Raw genomic sequence first — 22678 nt, 5'->3', positions numbered from 1 at the left:
TATACATCCCTATTATACACCCAAATATTATTTCTGCTGTTCCTGTGTAGAATGCTCCCCTCTAACATTTTGCCAAATAAATTGGATACTTAATGAAATAACTACAACAACATTTAAATATAAATGTTCTTTATGTGAAAGGATATATAAAAGAGTAACCCCTATGTATAATATATGGTTAATAAGAGCAATTGCCATATTTAAATGTACCATTTACAATTAGTGTATCATTTTCCTTCCATAATACTGTATCCTTAAAAGTACAATTTCCTTTACAAATGAGACATATATCTTTTCCCTTGTAATCCCTCACATTTCTTCATCTAACAGTAATACCGTCCAGTGTCTTTGTAAAATATTATATAGTTTACTAGATCCTGTAGAATACTTTGTTACAAATGTAGTATAATAACTAAATTAATTTTTCTCCTTTAAATTCAAACAATTAGCTAGTGCTTTTAATTCATTTTTTTTTTGCAATAGCACTTTAGGATAACCCCTTATTAAAACATTCAACCATTTTCAAAGTATGTCTAATACATTTAACACTGTTTGCAGTATTTTGACATACTCATAGGAACTGGCCCTTTGGAATCACACTTTTATATACATGGGATGAGCATGGAAATATACATAAAGGTTGTATATTAAAACTTTTCATGGTAAATTGTCACATCTAAAAATGACTCATTTTCTATACTAGTACTAAAAATAAAACTTATGTCACATTCCGTTATTATTGATTAACTGTTGAAGTATCAAAAATTATTATTGGAAGATTTCTAAAATGTCATCAGTGATGTAATCTGAAAAATGTTTGATAGTCCCACGTAGATGCAAAGAAATTTACATATGTTGGCATTACACTAGCCCACATAGCTGCCATAGCTCTACCACAAATCTGCCCTCAACAACAGTCTTTAAAAGTGAATACATATTTTGAAACTAATATTAAAAACTTTAAAAAGTATAAATTCTAGTAGTCATTAAAACTAATTTGCCAAAAATCTATTGCCAAATGTCCTTTGCAATTATCACTGCTCAAATACAGTAACATAATGAAAAAAATTGCTAAACTCTATTGCTCTGTGATGCTCATCCTCTCTAACAGAATGAAGAAATGCACTGGTATTTGTAATATAGCATTTATTCAACTCCACTAAAGGTTTTAATAAGCTTTCATGAAAAATGGATATACATTCTAAAAGTGAAACAATGGCCTATAGAAATCAGTTGCATAGGTAGAGTCAAGACATTTTTATGTACTTTGTACAGACCAAATAAAGCAGGCCATCATGGATGTTGTACTTTACAAAATTCATGTTCATATTAGAAACAACCTCACTAAGCAATAAGCAGTCAAGTACCTCAGCAATAATAGCTTTCGAATGGGAATAAAGGCTAGACTAGAGGGTCTAATATAGGTAGTTGCATGCTTGTAGCTCACAACCCACTTGCTTGCTGCCACTTACTCCAAAAAGCAAGTGCTCTAACTTCCACTAGTCTGATATCCCATACCTACTTAGAACTTCTAACACCCGAACCTATAAAACTACATAGCCCTATCAGCGCCCTAACCCTAACCACAAAGCTCTCTCCCAGTTGCCAACACCAGTCTACACTTACTCATTTACCCTAAAATTCCATTCCCCTTCCCAAACCCTAATACCTCTCAACCTGTTATCACAAGAAATCTGGACAAAGCCTAAAATAATGGGGGGGGGGACAAAGGCCCCAAAATAGGGATAAATTTAAGTATTGCTCTTATTACCTATCAAAACTATGTAGATAAGGTTTTCCTAGGTCTTCATGACCATCTACTACCATCTGTTTGGTTGTTTCAATTAGCTGTCTAGTGAAATTACCACTGTGTTAATATAAGAGGTTTAATAATAGTTGAATCATTAGGTAGAATAACCCTTGTTTCAAGACTGAAGTGCACACTTTGTTAACACATAATAATTTAGAGAAGTAAAGTCTAGTAAAATTCATTAATGCTTTAGCTCAATCTGACATTATTAGTGAATGCACATGTTAGTAACTAGGGGCATATGGAGGTCTGGTCTTATATGTATCCAGATTCTAGTACAGTAACTTTAGTATGAATATGTTAGTATGCTAGGAAAATTAGTAAGCATGAAACATGCCTTAAAAAACATTCCAGATAGTGGTTGATTACATAGAACAGAGTCAACATGGCCTAAAAGACATGACAAAAGCATACAGAATAAAAAATGAGCTTTAATAGTAGCTTTGTGGTTATATTTCCTTAACTTTAACATGTTTTTAATGGAATACGTGGTGTTTAGTCCTGGCTTTTCCCCTTCTTATAGACACATTTTGGTGTTGATCCAAGGAATCTTTCTACCTGGTTGTTGTCGGTGATGATAGTCCAGTTGATGAGAATTGCTTTATTTATTTCTTTATAGTCCATGGTGTAAGTGAGCATCATGCTTTTGAGAAGTTTCTTGTAGTAGCCTCTTGCCAAAAAAATCTTTTTCTCGGTTGATCAGGTTTACTGTAATGTCCCTGATATCTTTGGAAACATGGGTTATCCTCTTATGGGTGCATGCACGTGTAAAAAAGTAGCTGGTTTTCCCTCCTAAACATTGTGCAACAATCCATATAGGAAGCCCACCAGGGTAAACCAGATACTTTATTATAAGAGCATGCATTGACATACTGCCAAGAGAAATGTGATCAAATCTCAATGGATGAAGATCGCCCATGTTTCCAAAAATACGAGGGACTTTACACTAATCCTGATCAACCTTGAAAAAGACTTTTCAGCAAGAGGTTACTGCAAGAAGTTTCTCAACAAAATCTTTGAGTCTATTAGGACTATGAAACTCAGTAATGGCCCTTCCCTTCTGATGCCCCAGACTGGGAATTGAGAAGGCTCTGCTGACTCCCACAGGAAGAAGAAAGAAAATATAGCATGGCACTCACTTACACCATGGACTATAAAGCAGTAGGTGCATAGGTTAGTACTAGGCTAACTACCCTTGTGGGTCATTTTAAGCCTAGTTAATAACCTCATGTGGGGATCAAACCCCTCACCTTGTGTTTGTAAGGTAAATATCTTAACCATTATGCCAACCTCCCTCCATTCACATGAACTGAAACAATGTCCTGGGAACTGTGAATATGGTGCGAGTTTGGAAGCACTTAGAGTAAGATTTGTGAGTGTCATTTACAGTGAATCTTTTCAAATAAAACTACTTTCTCAATCAAATATGATATTTCCAAAGATGAGTGAGACTAATTTTAAGTAAGGAGCCTGCAGACTAAGGTATGCAACGAATGAGGAACCAAGAGATGCTTCTCTGTCCTTGGCTGCATGCAAACTGGATGTGTTTTCAATTCATTGAGGGCACTTTCCCAGTCTGCACCTCAATTTACTGCTGCTTTCCATAAGTACTCAGTGCCACTGCAGCTTCTATATGTATACCAACAGTGACTTATTTTAAAGTTTTGGACTTTTCATGTGCTTCTCTATGGTTGTGTGACCTTGAAGTTAGTATATATAAGAAAAAGGGGGTTGTGGAGAGAGTGAAGCTCCTACACTAATTAGGCTTGCAAGGGTTCTTGCCCTGCGTGGAAATCCTTCTTGTATATTTTTTTGACTGGTTAACATTGGAACCCATGATGTACATGCTAGTGCATACATAAAGACAAAGTACACCCAAATCCTACAAATGCAAAATGCTTTGTTATTGATGTAACAGCTAAAGTCACATCATAGTAGTCTGCAGTTATAAAGATGCTAAATACTGTTGTTGTGTGAAGCATGCACATAGAAATGAGCATGCCATATTAATTTACAGTTTTAAGACGTGAGTAAGAATAAGAATAGCAACTGCCACTGAAAAATTATATATGTGTATCACAAAAAATATGTACAAATGAAACTGAATTGCCAATGTTTTCAATATGTAATGAAAAGAGAAACAAATAATCTTTGCCTACATTCACTATAAATGCTCAAGAATAGACATAAATACTAATTACAGATGCAACAGTATCTCTTATAGCTGCTATCATATTTTATGTACTGTTATCTAGGAAATGCTTAAAATGCACACAAATATGAGCTTGTTTGTGGTGGGTGAAATAATACTATAATGTATACAGAAAAAAAAGAGTACTTTGCTGTAGTTGTAGCATAAAATGATGGACCTTTGTATAGGAGAAAATGACTAGAGAAAATGCTATTAAATTAAGAACAAATGAAGTTAGCCAGTGGGTATCACATGAGTTAAAATTGGTGCATAAAGTGTTTATTTATTTTATTTTATTTTCAATTTATTCACCGGGGTAGAGCACTGATCCCATTGGACTTATTTCTGTCTCAGCCTGGGGTAAACACAATTGTACATGATTTTATACACAAAGTAAATGACAAAATGCAATCTATACATATATTATACACAAAATAAAAGTGTTACATGCTGAAGTATTTTTGGGCATCTGGGAAGATGGCTTATAGCTGAAGGTGCCATTTTGGTGCATTAAAGTATGGTATGATATCAGAGTTTTGCAAAAGTGGGACATTGCCATTTACAAGGAAAAAAAGAAAAGACAGGCATTAATAAGAATGAAATAGTTGTCCAGAGATGCACAAAAGTGGTCAGCCTCAGTTGTTCCTGTTGTAAAAGTTGATAATGTTACCTACATTTGTGTTGCTATAAGATGTCTCTCCATCAGTCTGCAAGCACTGAGATTTATCCTCTGCTTGGAATATCAGTTTTTCACCTCACTGTATGACACACCTGTGTTTTTTGAAACAGAAGTAGCAGATGTTTATTTACTATTTTTATTTGATGACATTTCTAAAAAAAAGTGGCAATTAATATCCATAAGAGAGTTGTCTGTATATCTCTAACAGAAAACCATTTTTGTGAGTTCATCTCCATCTGTTTTTCAGAAAATAGAAATCAAACATTAGGTGTAAAAGGACAGATTACAGAATGATTGATACACTAAAATAAAACTTAATCTTTCATCTAAAAGTTTACTTTGATTTCATTAGTCACGTGTCTGGTATGGTCTAAAGAAATTTTTAGAGGAACGTGCTAACAGTTATATAATTAAAAAATCTATTTTTATTGTCCCTTTAGATTGTGCATTTGTTTTAGTATTTTTTACTGTACTTAATGAAATAAAGTATTGCTAAGTCTGCAAAACTATGCAATGAGACTTAGAAAATAAAAAAAATAATGTGAGTTTTGTAAGTCAGTCTGAATTCTTTTGGCATTTGCTGGCAGGAAAGGAGTTTCCAAAGAGAAATGGAAGGTCATTTATGATGTTGCCTATATCCAAGTGCATCACAGTTTAGTACAAAGGATTAAGGCTATGACTCTGAGCTACTAATGAGCTTTATCATGTAATCTGGGGTTTCATTCCCTCTGCCTCTGTTTACCTAAGGTGCTGCTCTGAGCGAGTCACTTAACCCGAAAGTGCTCCTGAATTACCCATGAAAAGATGCTTGTGCCTAATGGGTTCACCCAGTTAACAAAAAAAATGTTTGTGTGAAAGAGTTGAAAAGCTCATATTAGTAAGAGTGTGGTGATTATTAAAAAAATATGCCTTTGCAATGGAAATTGCTTCAGCAAAAATGCTTTCAGAAAATATAAGGGAATGTTAACCTCTGGAAAAGTGTTGGTACATTATAAACAGAGTTACTGGTGTCATTTACCTGTGAATCCTCGGCTTATAGAATAAGAATAGTGATCCAACATGCCTTACCTTCCAGGAATGAGCATCATTGCAACAGAGCTGTGCCACTGATTAATATCTTATGAAGGGCATCATTGCAACAGAGCTGTGCCACTGATTAATATCTTATGAAGGGCATCATTGCAACAGAGCTATGCCACTGATTAATATCTTATGAAGGGCATCATTGCAACAGAGCTATGCCACTGATTAATATCTTATGAAGGGCATCATTGCAACAGAGCTATGCCACTGATTAATATCTTATGAAGGGCATCATTGCAACAGAGCTATGCCACTGATTAATATCTTATGAAGGGCATCATTGCAACAGAGCTATGCCACTGATTAATATCTTATGAAGGGCATCATTGCAACAGAGCTATGCCACTGATTAATATCTTATGAAGGGCATCATTGCAACAGAGCTATGCCACTGATTAATATCTTATGAAGGGCATCATTGCAACAGAGCTATGCCACTGATTAATATCTTATGAAGGAGTTACTTTTTTATCTGTGCTTTAAAGGGAAGACACATACTTCATTGAGACCCTGTCTGCCAAATATGCGATCCATCAAACTCAAACTATCATATGAAACCCTCTGACTGGGAAGGGAGTGCTAAACTGACCTGCCCCTTCCCAGGACCAGTGGTAGCACTTGTTTTCCAATAGTGTGATCCAGAGGTTTGGTGGCTTTTCAGTATTTGTTTTTCATAGAATTGCAGTTTGATGGAACTGTAACTTGAGAAAATAATATAGATTCACTTTAAAAATATTGGTATACTGAGAATAGATCAGTTTGTCTAGTGCACTTAACCGAGAATGTATGATTTTCCTTTAAAACTAAAATTGTTTGTCAGAATTAAATGAATGATTTGTCCAGTCATCTCACAGCAAAAGACTAGGCAATGTTAGTTCTCGTGTAATTACTTAAAATGTGCCATAACGTCATCATTATATATGATATTAAAGTAATGTAAAAGTAGAACACAGAGTGTGGCACAACTACTTAGCAGCTTTAGATTAAGACACAGTCTGAAGATCCGAACATTATTATTATTATTATTATTATTATTATTAGTTTTTCTTTGCTTAAAACTTAATGTTGACTGACATATTAAAAAATTACTCTGTCATTTTATTTTTCAAGTCACATGTCCACAAGATTGGTAGACCATTTTAACACCTTCTGTATTTATTCAATAAACCTGTACAGAAAATAAAAGATTAGTTATGCCTGACATCTCTGGGTTGATTGGTCACAATCTGGTTCCATGTTGTACAGGACAAGATGAGCAGTCTGAGCAGGCAGGACAGCCCCCACCTATTTTATGCTTGTAGATGAATGGTGTGCCTGTGTTTGTGATACTGGCATACCTTTCAAAAGACACTAACTTCCTCTCTTCCTCTGCTATGCATTGCTCTGTGATAAATTCATTATAAATCACCCCTAGCCAAAAAGCACTACCCTCTTAGTGCTCTGTACTCCCATTGTAGATAGCCCACTGGTAATATGGGTCTACTATTAAACATAAGAATCCTCAACGATTTCGGATCATTTCATTACAAGACCATCTTGAAAATACCCCATGTCTCCTCAATCCAGTTATAATGCTTACAAACAGTCATAAGCTGTTAAGGATATGATTTCAATACAGCATATGAAAGCAATGTTCTTAACTGTCAACTCTATTGTCTTATTAGTTTTTTTGTAGTTCAGAATGGAATATATTTTCAGTTTTTAGTTTATTTTTCTACTAGCTAATGCAAACTGTACAAAGAAATGCATAAAAGCTGTGTTTTTTTATTCATCATCTAGAGACTGCAACTCAGCAGTAATAAAATAGTGCAACACAGTCCCCAAAAACTTGAGAAAACATACTTTCACCTGCCCATTTATGCAGCATTTGTGTGTATAGTTCAAAACAGAGACAGAAAAGCTATACTTAAATAAGAACCCTGTGTGCTTTCTGGCTTCAGCCTAAAATGATACGGTGTAGCAGCAGCATTTAATTTAAGAAGAAAGATTCTACCTCAGATGACAAACCTCTGCCACTGCAAGTTATGAGCTAACAAAAATACTTTATGAACCCTGCCAGTAGTATGTGGAAACCATTAGGATGCAATATGTCTACAGAGTAGGAAGCGGAGGTCCTTGAATGATGAGAGATGAAAGCAACACAAGGAAAATAGGAAACCTGACTTATGGGTGTCAAGGGAAATTACTTTTGCAGCTCAAACTTTCTCCCAGTTTCTAAACTGTCCATATGATACTCTGAAGAAATGCTTTAATACGATCTAGAATTTCATAGCAGTAATGATAAATGGACGTACAGGATAAATAGGGGAGAGGAAGTTGCAAAAGAAAGCCATACAGAGTCCTTACTGTCACTGCAATATGCAGTAACTGAGCATGTGTAATGCTTTTGTCAAAACTGTAGCACATCTAATGAACCACATGACCTTTTTTTCAGTGCATGTTGAATGTAAGTGTTGCTTCAATTACAATTGAATATTTAACAGAAGTTCTTAGCAAAAATCCTGCAGGAAAACATGCCACTTAAATGGTCTCTTTTCCCTTCATTTTCCATGGTTAAGAATAAAAGTGGGATGCCTGCATATATATATATATATATATATATATATATATATATATATATATATATATATATAATATATTCCACTGATTGTCTGAGAATTATGTGTTTATTATTCTGTATGTAAAGTAACTAGGGTTACCACACTTTCCCTTTTGCAAAGCAGTCCTGATTTGGGCAGTTGTGCCCTGTAAAAAAGATATTTTAGGGGAAAAATATTTTCTACTTTTTGTCTCAAAATTGAAGAATAATAAGGTACTGACCCCCAGATTCTGCATGCCTTGCATGGCGTGCAGGATTAGTACAGGAGCTCTAGCAGGCAATATGCCTGCCGTGCAATCCAGGAACAGCCTACAGGGGCATGCACGAGCGCTCCTGCACTAGTCCTGCACGGAGTAAGCCCCTGTATGCAAATCACCCCATTTGCAGGAGAAATCTATGCAAATAAGGTGAATGTGTGATCCAGGAAGCTTGAAACCGGCCGTGCAGGACTAGTGAAATCTGCAGAAATGTACTCGGTTAGTAACTGAGTACATTTCTGCAAAATCCAAAATGAAGCTGTGACAGCTCCAAATAAAGGCTGCATATCAGTCAGGAAGCATGCCAATGGCCAAGTATAAGGCCACTGGCATTGCAAACAGTGTAAAAAATTAAGAAATAAACTTTTTTTTTTTTTTTTTAGCTGATCTCGGCTGCTTAAGAGTAGGGCAGGGGCACGCAAATGGGATCGGGGGAAAATAATAAAATAAACCTAAAATAAGCATTCTAACTAAAATCACTATTTTGCCATGAAAGTCAATGGCAGGCAGAAGACAACATGGCCAGTGAGTAGTGGTTGCTAAGGGGGGGAGGCTCAGTGTGAGACGTAACTATGCAGTAGCAGGCAATCCTATGCAAATGAGGGGAATGATAGTAAATCCCAGTTTTCCCCAGCATGCTAGTCAGGTCCCAACAGTGTAAGAGTAGGAATAGCTTGGTGCAAGCCTAGGAGTAAGGTGATATCAAGGGGGGTAGTGTCAGGCATAGTGTAAGCAGATTGGAGCCCTGTGTCTCAGGTTTGCTCCTAGCTAAGCACAGCTATGCAAGGGGGGGGGTGTGCCTGACTGCCTAGCACTCTTTACATTGCCTAAGCGGGTGTGCACACTGCACACCGGGTTTTAAAGGTTTAAAAAAAAAGTTAAACCAGGAAATAGCAGCTCTGTCCACATTTGAGCACTGTGTTTGCACGGCATGCTCCTGGGCTTAAACAGGAAGGCAATAGCAAGGGAAAACAGCAGTAGGAAGGTAATCTAGGAGAACTAGCATAGCTGGCAGGTGAAATGCATCTGAATCAGCCAATTACACAGACAGCAGACCAACCCAGCCCAGAACACTACTATAAATTATGCAAACCCCTTCTGCTCTGGTTTTTCCCACACTGTACACCACTGGTGTAAACAAGCGGGGAACTTTTAACAATCAAAACAACAAAATGATAGGGGCTGCAATAGCTATCATACAACAACTTGTGGAAGAGGCTAAGGGTGGTGAAGATGTGAATGCTGCTGACCAACCCACAGTGAGGAGACGGAGAAGAGTGTACAGACCCAGGGTAACCCACCAGGGGCTACATAACCTGGAGATAGTGGAGCACTATAGGGTGGACAGAGACTTCCTACAGCAAATTGTTAAGCTGTACCGGCCACGCCTGACACACAGAACTATCAGAGGGGAACCCATCTCAGTGGATACCAAGGTATGTGTAGGCCTAAGAATACTAGCTACAGGTACCTTCCAAAGGCCAACTGGGGATATGATGGGGATCTCACAGGCATCAGCATCCAGGGTACTCCATCATTTCCTGGATGCCATGTCAGCACATGTCTTTGAGCACGTATATTTCCCCAACACTTGTGAGGCATTGGCCAGCAATATGCAACTGTTCAACCAAATAGCAGAATACCCCGAGGTAGTGGGTGCTATAGACTGCACGCACATATCCATCAAAGCACCACCCAGTGAGCGGGGTAGGGTCTATGTCAACCACAAGGGCTCCCCCCCATTAACTGCTAGGGTGTGTGTGATGCCCGGGGCATAATAATGAATGTGTGTGCTGTCTGCCCTGGAAGTTATCATGATTCCCACATCTGGCATCTGATACAGCTCTACCAGAGATTTGCCAATGGGGACATCCCTCATGGTCACCTAGTGGGGGATGCTGGATACACACTGGAGCTGTGGCTGATGACACCCATCAGAAATGCACACACACTCAAACAAGAACTCTATAATGAGGCACATGCGCAGACCAGAATTATAGTAGAGCGTGCGTTTGAGATGCTCAAGTCATGGTTCCGGTGCCTGGACACATCTGGTGGAGCCTTGCCGTACTCACCAGCTACATGTACCCAAATTGTCATCGTATGTGCCATGCTACACAATATGATCCTGTGGAAACAGCTGCAGCAGGAACAGCATGGGACAGGGCCACACAGCCCCACATCATTGCTAAGGCTTGCACAGGCACAGAATGACTCGGTGGAGGAACAACTTGAGCCTGCCCCAGTAGGCAGAAGGAGGCATGCCCAGTATGGCCTGGCCTTGGTAAAGAGGCAACGCATAGCACATACACTGACACAGGAGGGACCCAGGGAATAACACCTCTCTCTGACTCTCACATACAGCAAAAAGGATGCCAAACATGACACTACCTGTGCTCAACCATATGTAGGGAGTGTACTATGTGCATCCAACATAGTCGGCCCTGCAGCATCACCCTCAATACTGGGACACCCAAAAGGTAAGTGATTCACACATGCCAGTCGGGGGTTTACATACCCAACAACAGACATAGCCAGCAGGACAGGTGTAGACAAACACAAACAAAGGCTGTGATATGGGCTCTAAATTATGCCTATGGTTAACCTTCCTCGCCCCCCAGGCCTACACAGGCAGACCACAGCAGGTCAGGCAGTGGGACATTAGTTCTGAAGGGTAGGAAGTCAGAAACTAATATGTAGGTAAATCAAAGCTAAGATCTGTAGTACACTGGTATGCCTCTAGTCTGCATGATAGCTTAGAATACAGAATGAAATGGAATACCTGACATACCAGTACAGTCATAGCAAATGTGTACAAGTGTCAGGTGTGCCCCCCCATCCTATGTAGTAATGTAATAACAGTCAGGTGTGCCCCCCAATCCTGTGTAGACATGTAAAAATAGTCAGGTGTGCCTCCCCATCCTACGTAGAAATGTAGTAACAGTCAATGCCAAATAATAGATGGATACCCTGCAGAAACAGTATGCTACCTGCAGTTGTACAACACAAAGGTCTGCATTGCAGTACAAACTACCTAGACTCGATCCACACATTCAGTACAGACGGGCATACTGGGCATGCTCAAACACTTAGAGAAATGAAGGCAATGTCAGTCAACAACATACTGAAAGGTCATACTGGGCATGCTCACACACTTAAACAAATGAAGGCCATGTCTGCAAACACCAGTGGACCAGACATATCTGGCAGTCGCAGATGTTAGTGCAGACAAACCTCAGTAAGCAACACTCATGCTTTGCAGACACACTGGATAGGAATACAGGCATATATCTAAGGACAACACACTATAATAAGCCAAAGGTAGACAAACATAGATGTGTGGAAGAGGGTGACTGTGACAAGGAGCCATCCAGGCCTGTCCCACCCAGCACACAGCCAAAGGGCCACAATCACATGAGGTTCAGGTGTTACTCACTGTAGATACTAGCCACCGGTATCTGTCAACATTACAGACTATGTGGTACAAGTGCTAGCTGTGCAACATGACTATACAAAGAAGTAGTCCTCTAGCAGCTGTATACACGTACCTGTGAAATATGACCCTGTGTGTGCCCGCATGTGGTGCGTCAACCTCTAAATTAATGGGTTATGGCCCATGCACACACACACTGCCCTCCCCATAGCCCTATGACAAGCCTGCTGAGGTCATCCACTGTGAAATACACCTTTGGGAGAGTTGTAGCCCAGTAATCTCCATGGCATGTCCTGTAACTGCATACTGCTGTAGTGTGATAAACTAGTTAGGTAGGAGTTCCAATCCCAGACATGGCAACTGTGTGTGTGTCTGTCTCTGTCTGTGTAGAGAGCAATGCTTTTTAGGGTAGTCACACTCCCTCCAATTCAAATACTCTACTTTGGTAAGGCTGCCGATGTCACCCACCTAGAAATACATCTCTGGGAAGGTTGTAGCCCAGTAATCTTAGTAGTGCACCCCATAACTGTGTACTGCTGTAGTGTGATAATATAGCTAGGTAGCAGCTCTAATCCCAGACTTGGCAAGTGTCTGTCTGTGTGTGTGTGTGTGTGTGTGTGTGTGTGTGTGTCTGTCTGTCAGTCTTTGTAGAGAGCAATGCTTTTTAGGGTAGTCACACTCCCTACAATTCAAATGCTCTACTTTGGTAAGGCTGCTGATGTCATCCACCTAGAAATACACCTCTGGGAAGGTTGTAGCTCAGTAATCTCTGTAGCACATTCCATAACTGCGTACAGCTATAGTGTGATAAAATAGTTAGGTAGGAGCTCTAATACTAGACTTGGCAATTGTGTGTGTGTGTGTGTGTGTGTGTGTGTGTGTGTGTGTGTGTGTGTGTGTGTATGTGTGTGTGTGTAGAGAGCAATGCATTTTAGGCTAGTCACACTTAGTACAATTCAAATGCCCTACTTTGGCAATCCTGCTGATGTCAGTCACTGTAAAATACACCTTTGGGAAAGGGGAACTCCAGTAATCCCTGTGGTGTGTCCTATAACAGCATCATGCTGTAGTGTGGTATAGAACTCTGGTAGGGACTCTATTCTCACACATGGCAGTTGTGGATGTTTTGAGTGTGTTTTATGTCTGTGTAGGGAGCAATGCATTTTAGGCTAGTCACACTCAGTACAATTTAAATGCCCTACTTTGGCAATCCTGCTGATGTTATTCACTGTGAAATACACCTTTGCGGAAAGAGTACTCCAGTAATCTCTGTGGTGCATCCTATAATAGCGTAATGCCATAGTGTAATATACTAGTTAGGTAGGAGTTCTAATCCCAGACATGACAGGTGTTTGTGTGTGTGTGTGTGTGTGTGTGTGTGTGTGTGTGTGTGTGTGTGTGTGTGTGTGTGTCTGTGTTTGTCATTCATATCCTGTGTGGAGGTGGTTGTGAGTGTGTAACAAATGGACTCAATGTGGAGTGGGTTTTGCAAACTTCTTATATGGTGGGCCAAGTATTTATCACAATGTCCACCATACAGGGATAACAGATGTGAAATAGCTGAGAGGCTGAGGTGTAAATCCATACCCCTAAATGTGACATCAATGCCAACTGAACAACATTAGCAACCCTTGTATTACCCAGGGAACACTCGCAACCCATGTCTCATACATACACACATACTTGCCTAGGCAACAGCCGCTATGTTGGAAGTATCCTGCATATTACCCACTGATAGTAACCATGGTGTGATTGCAGTGGGCTACAGAGGTCATGGCACCCTGCCCATCAGTCCAATAGGCATGTGCATGCTGACAGTGCACCTCCCCTATGTTCCCCACTGGACACCTGCAACACCTGTGGTGCCATGAAATGTTACCCACAAAGGACATACCATGCCTGAAACACAAGCCCTGTATGGACGGATACCACTGACACCAGGGAATACCAGCATCATGCTATCAATGTAGGTGCAGGGTCAAGCTGCTGTCCATTAACAGTTCCCACCACATGTGGCCAGGACTGGCACATCTGATGATAACACTCTGTGTACACAACATGAGCCAGACACACCAGGTACAGTTCCACATGTCACTGTACATGCATGTGGAAGGTGTGCACATCCCAGACACTGTCCATATCATGGACTAAGGAGCATGTACATGGCAAGCAATGCACAGCATTAGCCACATGCAATAGCCATCCAGGTGACTGGATGGTGAATACAATACCCACCTGTGTGGGCGACTCCAGACACTACACTCCTGAGCCACATTGCACACCACTGTCATGTGGCCTGATGCCAAGGTATACCCATAACCTAGCCTTGTATAGCCATCTGGCACCGTTGACCACAACACATCCGTGAAGCAGAAACAGTAAAAACCTGAAGCGGCTACTTTGTATCGAACATGAACAGAGTTCAGTAAAACAATACTCAGATAAAATGAGAATGGGCACATATCCTTGCAAGAAGTGCAATATGTGTGGTTTGATTACTGACACACAAGTATTCATGCATCTGGATATTGATTATGTTTTTGAACCTAGACCTCATATATTTAGCTACATTATGTTGGTTTAACAAAGAGAAGGCTTAGGATAGGATGTATAATCATTCTTATGAAATCAAAAGTCTAACCAACAGAATGCTTTAGCCAGACATATAGTGTTACAATTAATAACTCCTAGGTAATATGAATTATTTGGAGACTCTGGAGCTACAGTGGATTTTAACTGAGGCGCATTTATCATCTGGTCTTAATCAGTCCATAAATATTAAGCCCATACTTGAAGAATGAAGCTTTTTACACTTTATATAAATACATTTATTTATAATTAAAATATCAGTATTTGCTTTATTAATAAGTATAATGTAGTGTTTCATGCAGTATGAGCATTTTGTCATATATTTATTTATGCACATTAATTAATGGATAGTATATAAGGTATTTTTATTTTTATATTTTTTATTTTCATGTCCTACATGTATCTATTTTTATATCATTATATATATATATGTATTTTTGAAAAATATATGAATGATGGATGTTTGGTGATTTTAAAGTATTGTTATTTCATCATTTCCTTGTATCTATTTTATTTGATTCCACCATTCTGTGGAATGCAGTTATTTGGAGGAATAGGATTTTTAGGTATGTCTCATTCTCTCTGTGCTTTCTATTTGTAGAGCTCTCAGAGCTATCAGGAAGCTGGTATACTTTATTGTACTGCACTGATTATTTAATTGTTTAATTGTTTAATTGTTAAATTGATTGGTTAATTGATCATTTTTAAGTATGAGCCTTTGTATAAAAGTCGTTTTATAAATTTAGATGTTAAGATCTGAAGCATCTGTTCTTTTTCTTTAATAAATCAGTTGGACTTTTATACAGCAGTATTTTTTCGTGGTGGTTTCACTCGTGTATGTTCTTTGATCAGTGCACCCATGCATGTCAGTACTGGCACCCGTGTCTGTGTGTGTGGTGTATGATGTGTATGAATGCATTCACAATCACTACAACCCCCATTGGCATACTGAAGCATGCTGTCTGATGTCAGACACCTCCACATACCCTTTGCACATATAACCTCCGTATGACCCCTGTGGTGCATGTGATATCTGCACAGTACTGTGTTGTGGCAATCCCACTAGTGATGAGTTGTATTCCTGGCCCTGCCAAGTGTGTTAATGTGTGTGCGTCCCTGTGAGCATGTGGCTGTGTTGCCGCTGATACCTGTTCATGTGGACAGGCACGTGTACTACACCTACCACATAGCTAACATATCCCTGTTGCAGATGTCACTCACCATCACATATATGTTCTGAGGGTTCCCCAACATGTGACCTATGTGGCACATCCACTAACTGCATGAACATGTGATAGCACTACATAGTCATCAGGGGTTTGATACCCTGTACTGGTAGGTGTGTGATACAAACATGCTTAAGTTTTACTCTCCCACCCCTCTCTGGATTTTCTGTGCCTCTGTCTGCCTCTCTCACTCCCTCTCTGGTGGATGTGGAGACTTACACCTGCATTGCTTAGGCAGCAGCATGTGTATTGTAAGTGATGCTCAGGATTAGCTGATGGCCTCTGCATGAATTGCAGCCCTCCTCTAGCTGATTGCATGTGGAACAGCTGTGGTAACATTCCCATAACCAATTGCATGGAAAATCACACCAATATTTAGGAACATCATGTTGGTGTTAGGCCTTTCATCCACTGTGAGCAGGAACTTGATCTGTTTTTTGGCAAACAGCATATCAGATGGATTGGGGATTTACCTCTAACAACATACACTGTGGAAACAGGCCAACACACAGGAGGGGGATATGCCTGACCTGCCTACAGACTATAGTGCTGCTATACTGCATTTGGAGTAATGTTGGTTTAACAGGGTGTGTGCGGATATGACTGTCCTACATGTTTTCATACCTGCCATGTTAGTGTTATGTTTATGAGGGAACACCCATCTGTAGGGTCATCTGCAGACTGGCCAGTGTATGGTACCTTTTGTTTCAGGTGTTACCCACAGAGCTCCTCTCTACCTAGTGTGAGGACTGCAGTCTGTAGATGGTGACAGCAATGAGAGTTACTGACTTCATATCCCTCATAGGACATATGTCACAACAAACCCAGTTACAACAGTAAATGTATGAGGTTATCACAGCAACATGTCAATATTGGCCCTGTGTATGTGCCTCCAGCCACAACCCTGTCAACCTTTATACATATGTCATGCAGTAAGGGGTGCATATATGCTGTACACCATAATTAGTAACATCATATCTGATAAAAAGCCAGTGAGATATCAGACTGCTACACATGTTATGTATAGTAGGGGTTATATTTGATGACATAACCTGGACATTCTGTGGTTGTGTGTACAGTACTGAGGTCTGTGTACTTATGGTGATTGTTGGCAGTGTGTGTATTGTTAATATGCACCTTGGCCTGTGTACAGACTGTGGTAGATGTCATTGTTCATGGTCCTGTTCTATCTGATGATACATGCTGCTCCACTGTATGTTACCCTATCAGCTGACATGTTTGTAGGGCCATACACGCACATGTCCCATGCCACAGACAGGCATCAGAGCACACTGTGTAGCGGCCCAATATATGTAGGGTTAGCATATATAAGGTTGGTGTTAAACAGATAGTCTATATACTATAATAATATGCTAGCATACCATATGTGGCTGTGGCTGTGTTCACATTGGTTGTGGTTATGCACTTTCACACAGGTGTATGTTACTCTGTGCTGTGGCATGCCTGTAGAGCCTGTTATATATATGCAGGTACATGTGCATTCCCCCATAGGAAATGTAGGCCAGTGCTGAGCCGGTCTTTCTGTAGCCTGCACAGTGCTTTGTTACATGCCTAGCAGCTTAGTGTACTTACCCAGTGAGATGTAATGTCCAGATACTTGCCAAATGTACTACCGCTGAGCCACCATAACAGTCATGTATGTCAGGCAGAGCAGTGGGATGCTGTTCAAATGTATGTCAATATCTAGTGGGTAGTATGTGGCCATGGCACCTCTGTACCAGTGGTTAGTATGTGGCAGGACAGGCAGGGCTGTGCAAATGCATAACCTATGGGGGCACATGTATACCAGTAGTTACGTGATATACCCATCTACATGGCTGTTAACATCCACATTGTCAGGATTGGTCCACATGTCTTGCACTAAGGGGTTATATGTATACCTCTGGACTGTCCAGAGTGTGTCAGACTGTCCACATATATTGGCCATTATCCCTGCTGTAGTCCACAGGAGCATTACATGCTAGCAGTGGTACTGTACTATGATGTCCTTCGGATGTCTGCCAGTAGCCAATGGCGCACATGTTAAAAGCAGAATTGACCTCCCACACACACCATGTCTGTGAAGACACTCCCTATTACAGTAGCAATAGTCTACAAATATACCTGCTATACATACCTGACATCCCCTTGCACTACAAAGTTGGGACTATAGAGTCTGAGGTAGGGCTACACTCCATGTTCAGGACATATGGTGAGGATATATGTACATATGATTATCCGGATATCTATATAGACATACACATATATATATCGACATACATAGATGGATATGTATATGTACATAGCTATGCAAATAAACACCCAGATATATATATATATATATATATATATATATATATATATATATATATATATATATATATATACTGAGCAATATATGTTTACACATATACAGATAGCGATACATATGCACATATACGTATGAATATCTACATATATATTGACAGTAGTAGGTATATCAGAATAGATATGTATGGACATATAGTTATTTATATCTACATATATACCAACATAACTAGGCATATCTGTACACATAGCATGTGCATACATATATAGCTATCTATACATATGTCTATATATATATATATATATATATATATATATATATATATATATATATATATATCTATATATACATATATCTATATATACATATATGTATATGGGAGCGCTACAGAATCCTGAAAGAACAAAGTCCTGAAGACCATCAGGGGTGAGCTGCCTTAAGGTATATAGATGTACAGTACCATAAAATCCACCTTGGTTAAATGCAGGCCTACTGCTACCTGCCATACAGACTGTTATGTTTGTCAGTGTGCTTGTGATGGTGTCAGTTGTGCCTTGCTATGTAACAGTTACATCCCATTGTGTCAAGCTGAGGTCTTTACCTCCTAGGGATTGCCTACAGGGTGTAGATAGAGGCTGCTGAACTATACATCTGCATTACTTACTGTTGATTGTTTGTTATCCTGTGGCCCAGTCTGTCTTTACTATTGCACTACTTGATGGCCTTGGCCTGTACAGCAACATTTGTTAACATTTCCAGACTACTGTATTAGTATAACTGTTTCACAGTTGCATTACTCAGTTTATGTGGCTGTCCGTGTCTAAACAGCTATACCTCATGGCATATACAACTGTAATAATACACAAATAAAGCTTTCCCATTTATGTAAACCTGTGTGTGGTGTTATATCCTTTGATTACTCTGTGGGTATATGTTGCAGGCAATGATTATCATTTGTATGGGTGGCTCATACAGTCTTCATTTGATAAGGTGGTAACTGTAGGAATAGTGGTTGTTCCATATTGTGTGCGCCTACTACATATGTATCTTACTATACATATTTCTGTGTGTGTAGGTAGTTACATATATATGTATGTGTGTATATATATATATATATATATATATATATATATATATATATATATTTGTATCTGCATATATGTGTCTGTGTATATGTATCCTAGGGATGCCCATGTCATGTCAGGTCCTGGTTATGGGATCTGCAACACTTGGTAGTGTATTGCAGGATGGACGTGTTTGGTTGGGGGGGGAAATATACCTATTCGTACAAGACATATATTGTTTGGGGCCTCTCAACCCCATTAACGGTGCATGTGGACATATATGTTTTTGTTATTTACCCATTATCTACAGATGTATGTCCATATATACCTATATAGATATATATATCTGCTTACATAAATATAACTATGACCGTATATACCTACATATATATATATATATATATATATATATATATATATATATATATATATATATATATATATATATATATATATATATATATATATATCTGCTTACATATATATTTATGTATACTGGAGTTAGAATATATAGCTGGGGGTGTGGGGGGCACAGCCCCCCACAATGGGCGGTGTGGGGGCAAAGCCCCCCACTTAATTTCATATTATATTGTTTAGTTTTGCTTTAATATTACTTAGTAAAACATAAGTAAGTGGTGGGCTTCGCCCCCCCTAGACCCCCCATATATATTCTAACTACAGGGTCGCACTACAGTGGGGAAGGGTGCATATCCCATTTTCTTGCCAATAATACTTGTCGGTCAAATGAAGTGTTGGTCAAATGAAATTTCGGTCAAATGGGGTCGGGCAAATGGGTGTCGGTCAATTGGAAGTTTGGGCAAATGAAGTAGACCCATTTAGACATATAGATGTAAAAATATATATCTATAGATGTAGGCATTTGTATGTACATATGTTTATATATATATATATATATATATATATATATATATATATATATATATATATAGGTCTACTTCACATAACCGAACAATCAAATGTTCGAAATTCATATGGCCGAGACCATATGATCGAACATTTGAATGTTCAAAAATGTGAACTACACCCATAAAAATAAAAAACACCCCCCCCTACTTAAATATACCAACTTCGAAATCGCACTACAGCTGCACCCTCCACCCCCTACTTAAATATACCAACTCTGAGTTCGCACTACAGTGAGATCAAGGGACATCTCCCATTCCTTGCTATATGCGATTTCCCATTCAGAATGTCACTATTTCAAAACTCCAGACATATGGTCTGTGATCATATAGGTTAAGAAGTTTTGAATTTTGGCATTCTGAAGGGGACTCATATATATATGTGTGTGTGTGTATATATATATATATTTATGTGTATGTAGATATATAAATATATATATATGTATATATATATATATATATATATATATATAGATATATGTATATATATATATATATATATATATATGTATATACACACACACACACATACATCTACATGCTGAAATACATTTCCTGTATTGTTGAATGTCTGGGCTGGATGATATCTTTGTGAAAACATCAGGGTTATGTATATCTGACATGCCTTAGTTGTAAATCACTTTGGCTATGGTTTGCAGGGTCCTGGGTTCGAGCCTTTCGAAGCCTGTTTATTTTGTTGCTGGGCAGAACAAGGGCTGTTGGATACAGATTGATTAAGGCAATTTTGAGCAGTTGTAAGCGGGTTTGCGCGGAGGTAAGCACTGCTAACTTCTGGTTACAGTTTCTTATACTCAGCTTCTAAATTGCCTAACTAGTGTAAGCATTGCTTACCCCTGTGCAAACAGGCTGAAACCTGCTTACTACTACTTAAAAGTACTTACTCCTGCATACCCCTGTGCTAATTTCTTTAAAAGAAAAGAAAAAAAGGATTGATAGGAAAGTAGTGAAAAAGGAGCACAAAGAGGGTAAGACAGTAGGGGAAATAGCTAGGGATGTGCAGTAAGGGTCTGGGGAAGGTCCATAGCTGTCCATTTCTACTACAGCTACTGCTGTGCATATACACTGAATTTGAAGGTAGATTTGGACACTCAAACCCCTGAGACAGGGGTGAGGACAAGAATAATAAGTTATGATGCCAATTAGACCAGATTACATGTGTCCAGTGGACATATGTGCAAAATGGACAGCTATGTATGGGGCGAGATTTTTTTTTGGGAACAGATTACCCTTTTTTTTCAGGTGAGAGTGGGATGTTGGGGTGAGGTAGTAGGTAGATTTGGGGAGGTAGGTTGGGTAGGTTACCAGACAAGGCAAACAAGATGCATACAGGGGCAGTATATGACACATGTGGGGGGTAAACACCTTGATGGGGAGGTGTGTTGGGAAATCGGAAGCCCATGAGCCCCCTAGTGGAAACAGTAGGACTGAGGTCCCCACCCATGGGCTGACACCACTGCACCTTCACAGCCCCATTGGTGGCTGTGCTGGGGGCTGAATCTCAGAGCCAGACTGATGCTCTAGTTGTGACACATGGCCCTCGAGCTGGCGTAGATCACCAAGCTGCTGGTTGAGCTCTCTACGCACCATGACCCCGACCTAGCAATGGGTGACAGGTTCCTGTCCGCACCCACTCCCGGGGGGGGTGAGCCCCATCCCCTGAGGCAGTTCCACCTGAAGATGGTGCAGGACCAATGGACAGGGAGGTCCTGGGTTGGAACCCAGACATGCTGGTGCCACAGCCAGTTGAGGTGGGACAGGTGGGTCCACTGGGATAGGCCTTCCCAAACATGCTATAGTGTTTAGATTTCATCATATGTGGGTTACTAATAGTCAGCACATTCCAGGGTTAGGTATAACAGCATGCATAGCTATTCCCATTAACCCAGACACCAGATACGGAACAGTTGCATAGCAAACAGAACACATGCATATATGGGACCACAGTGGTAATAAGAGCAGCATGCAAGTACATTGATGGCACCGTGCCACCAATGTTGGAATATTTAATTATAGCACATGCATGGAAGCAATTAATATATTTATGAAACAATTGGACACTATCAGAACATAGGTGTCATTACATACCAGTTGGGGTGGGTATGTTGATTATTGTTGGAGATATGGTGGGGGGGGGAGAAAGATGCCAATTAACAACTAGTATATTCCTGTAGTCCACATTACTCTCCTAGTCAGTGCTGTTATTTGTACCTTACAAGTCTTACTACACTACCCTATAGTCTTAGTTTGGACAGTGATATGGCTGTCATCATCGTTATACATTAACTGGTTTTACCTGGTATACCCGTGGAAGAAATGCTTGTTAACACTAACTAACTGTTTCTACACATACTCCCAGATCCTGGGTTGATATTGTGCACATAGCTATCCAACTCTTTCTGCACAGACTGTGGTCATGTGTTGACCACATGCAGGTGTGCTGGGACATATCTAGAATATTGCCCTCTTCAACCTTTAGTGATCCGACATACACATAT

The sequence above is a fragment of the Protopterus annectens genome, chromosome 6.part0 (genome assembly GCF_019279795.1).
Source record: "Protopterus annectens isolate FY-2018-M chromosome 6.part0, PAN1.0, whole genome shotgun sequence".
Taxonomy (NCBI): domain Eukaryota; kingdom Metazoa; phylum Chordata; order Ceratodontiformes; family Protopteridae; genus Protopterus; species Protopterus annectens.
This window is presented reverse-complemented; position numbering follows the sequence as displayed.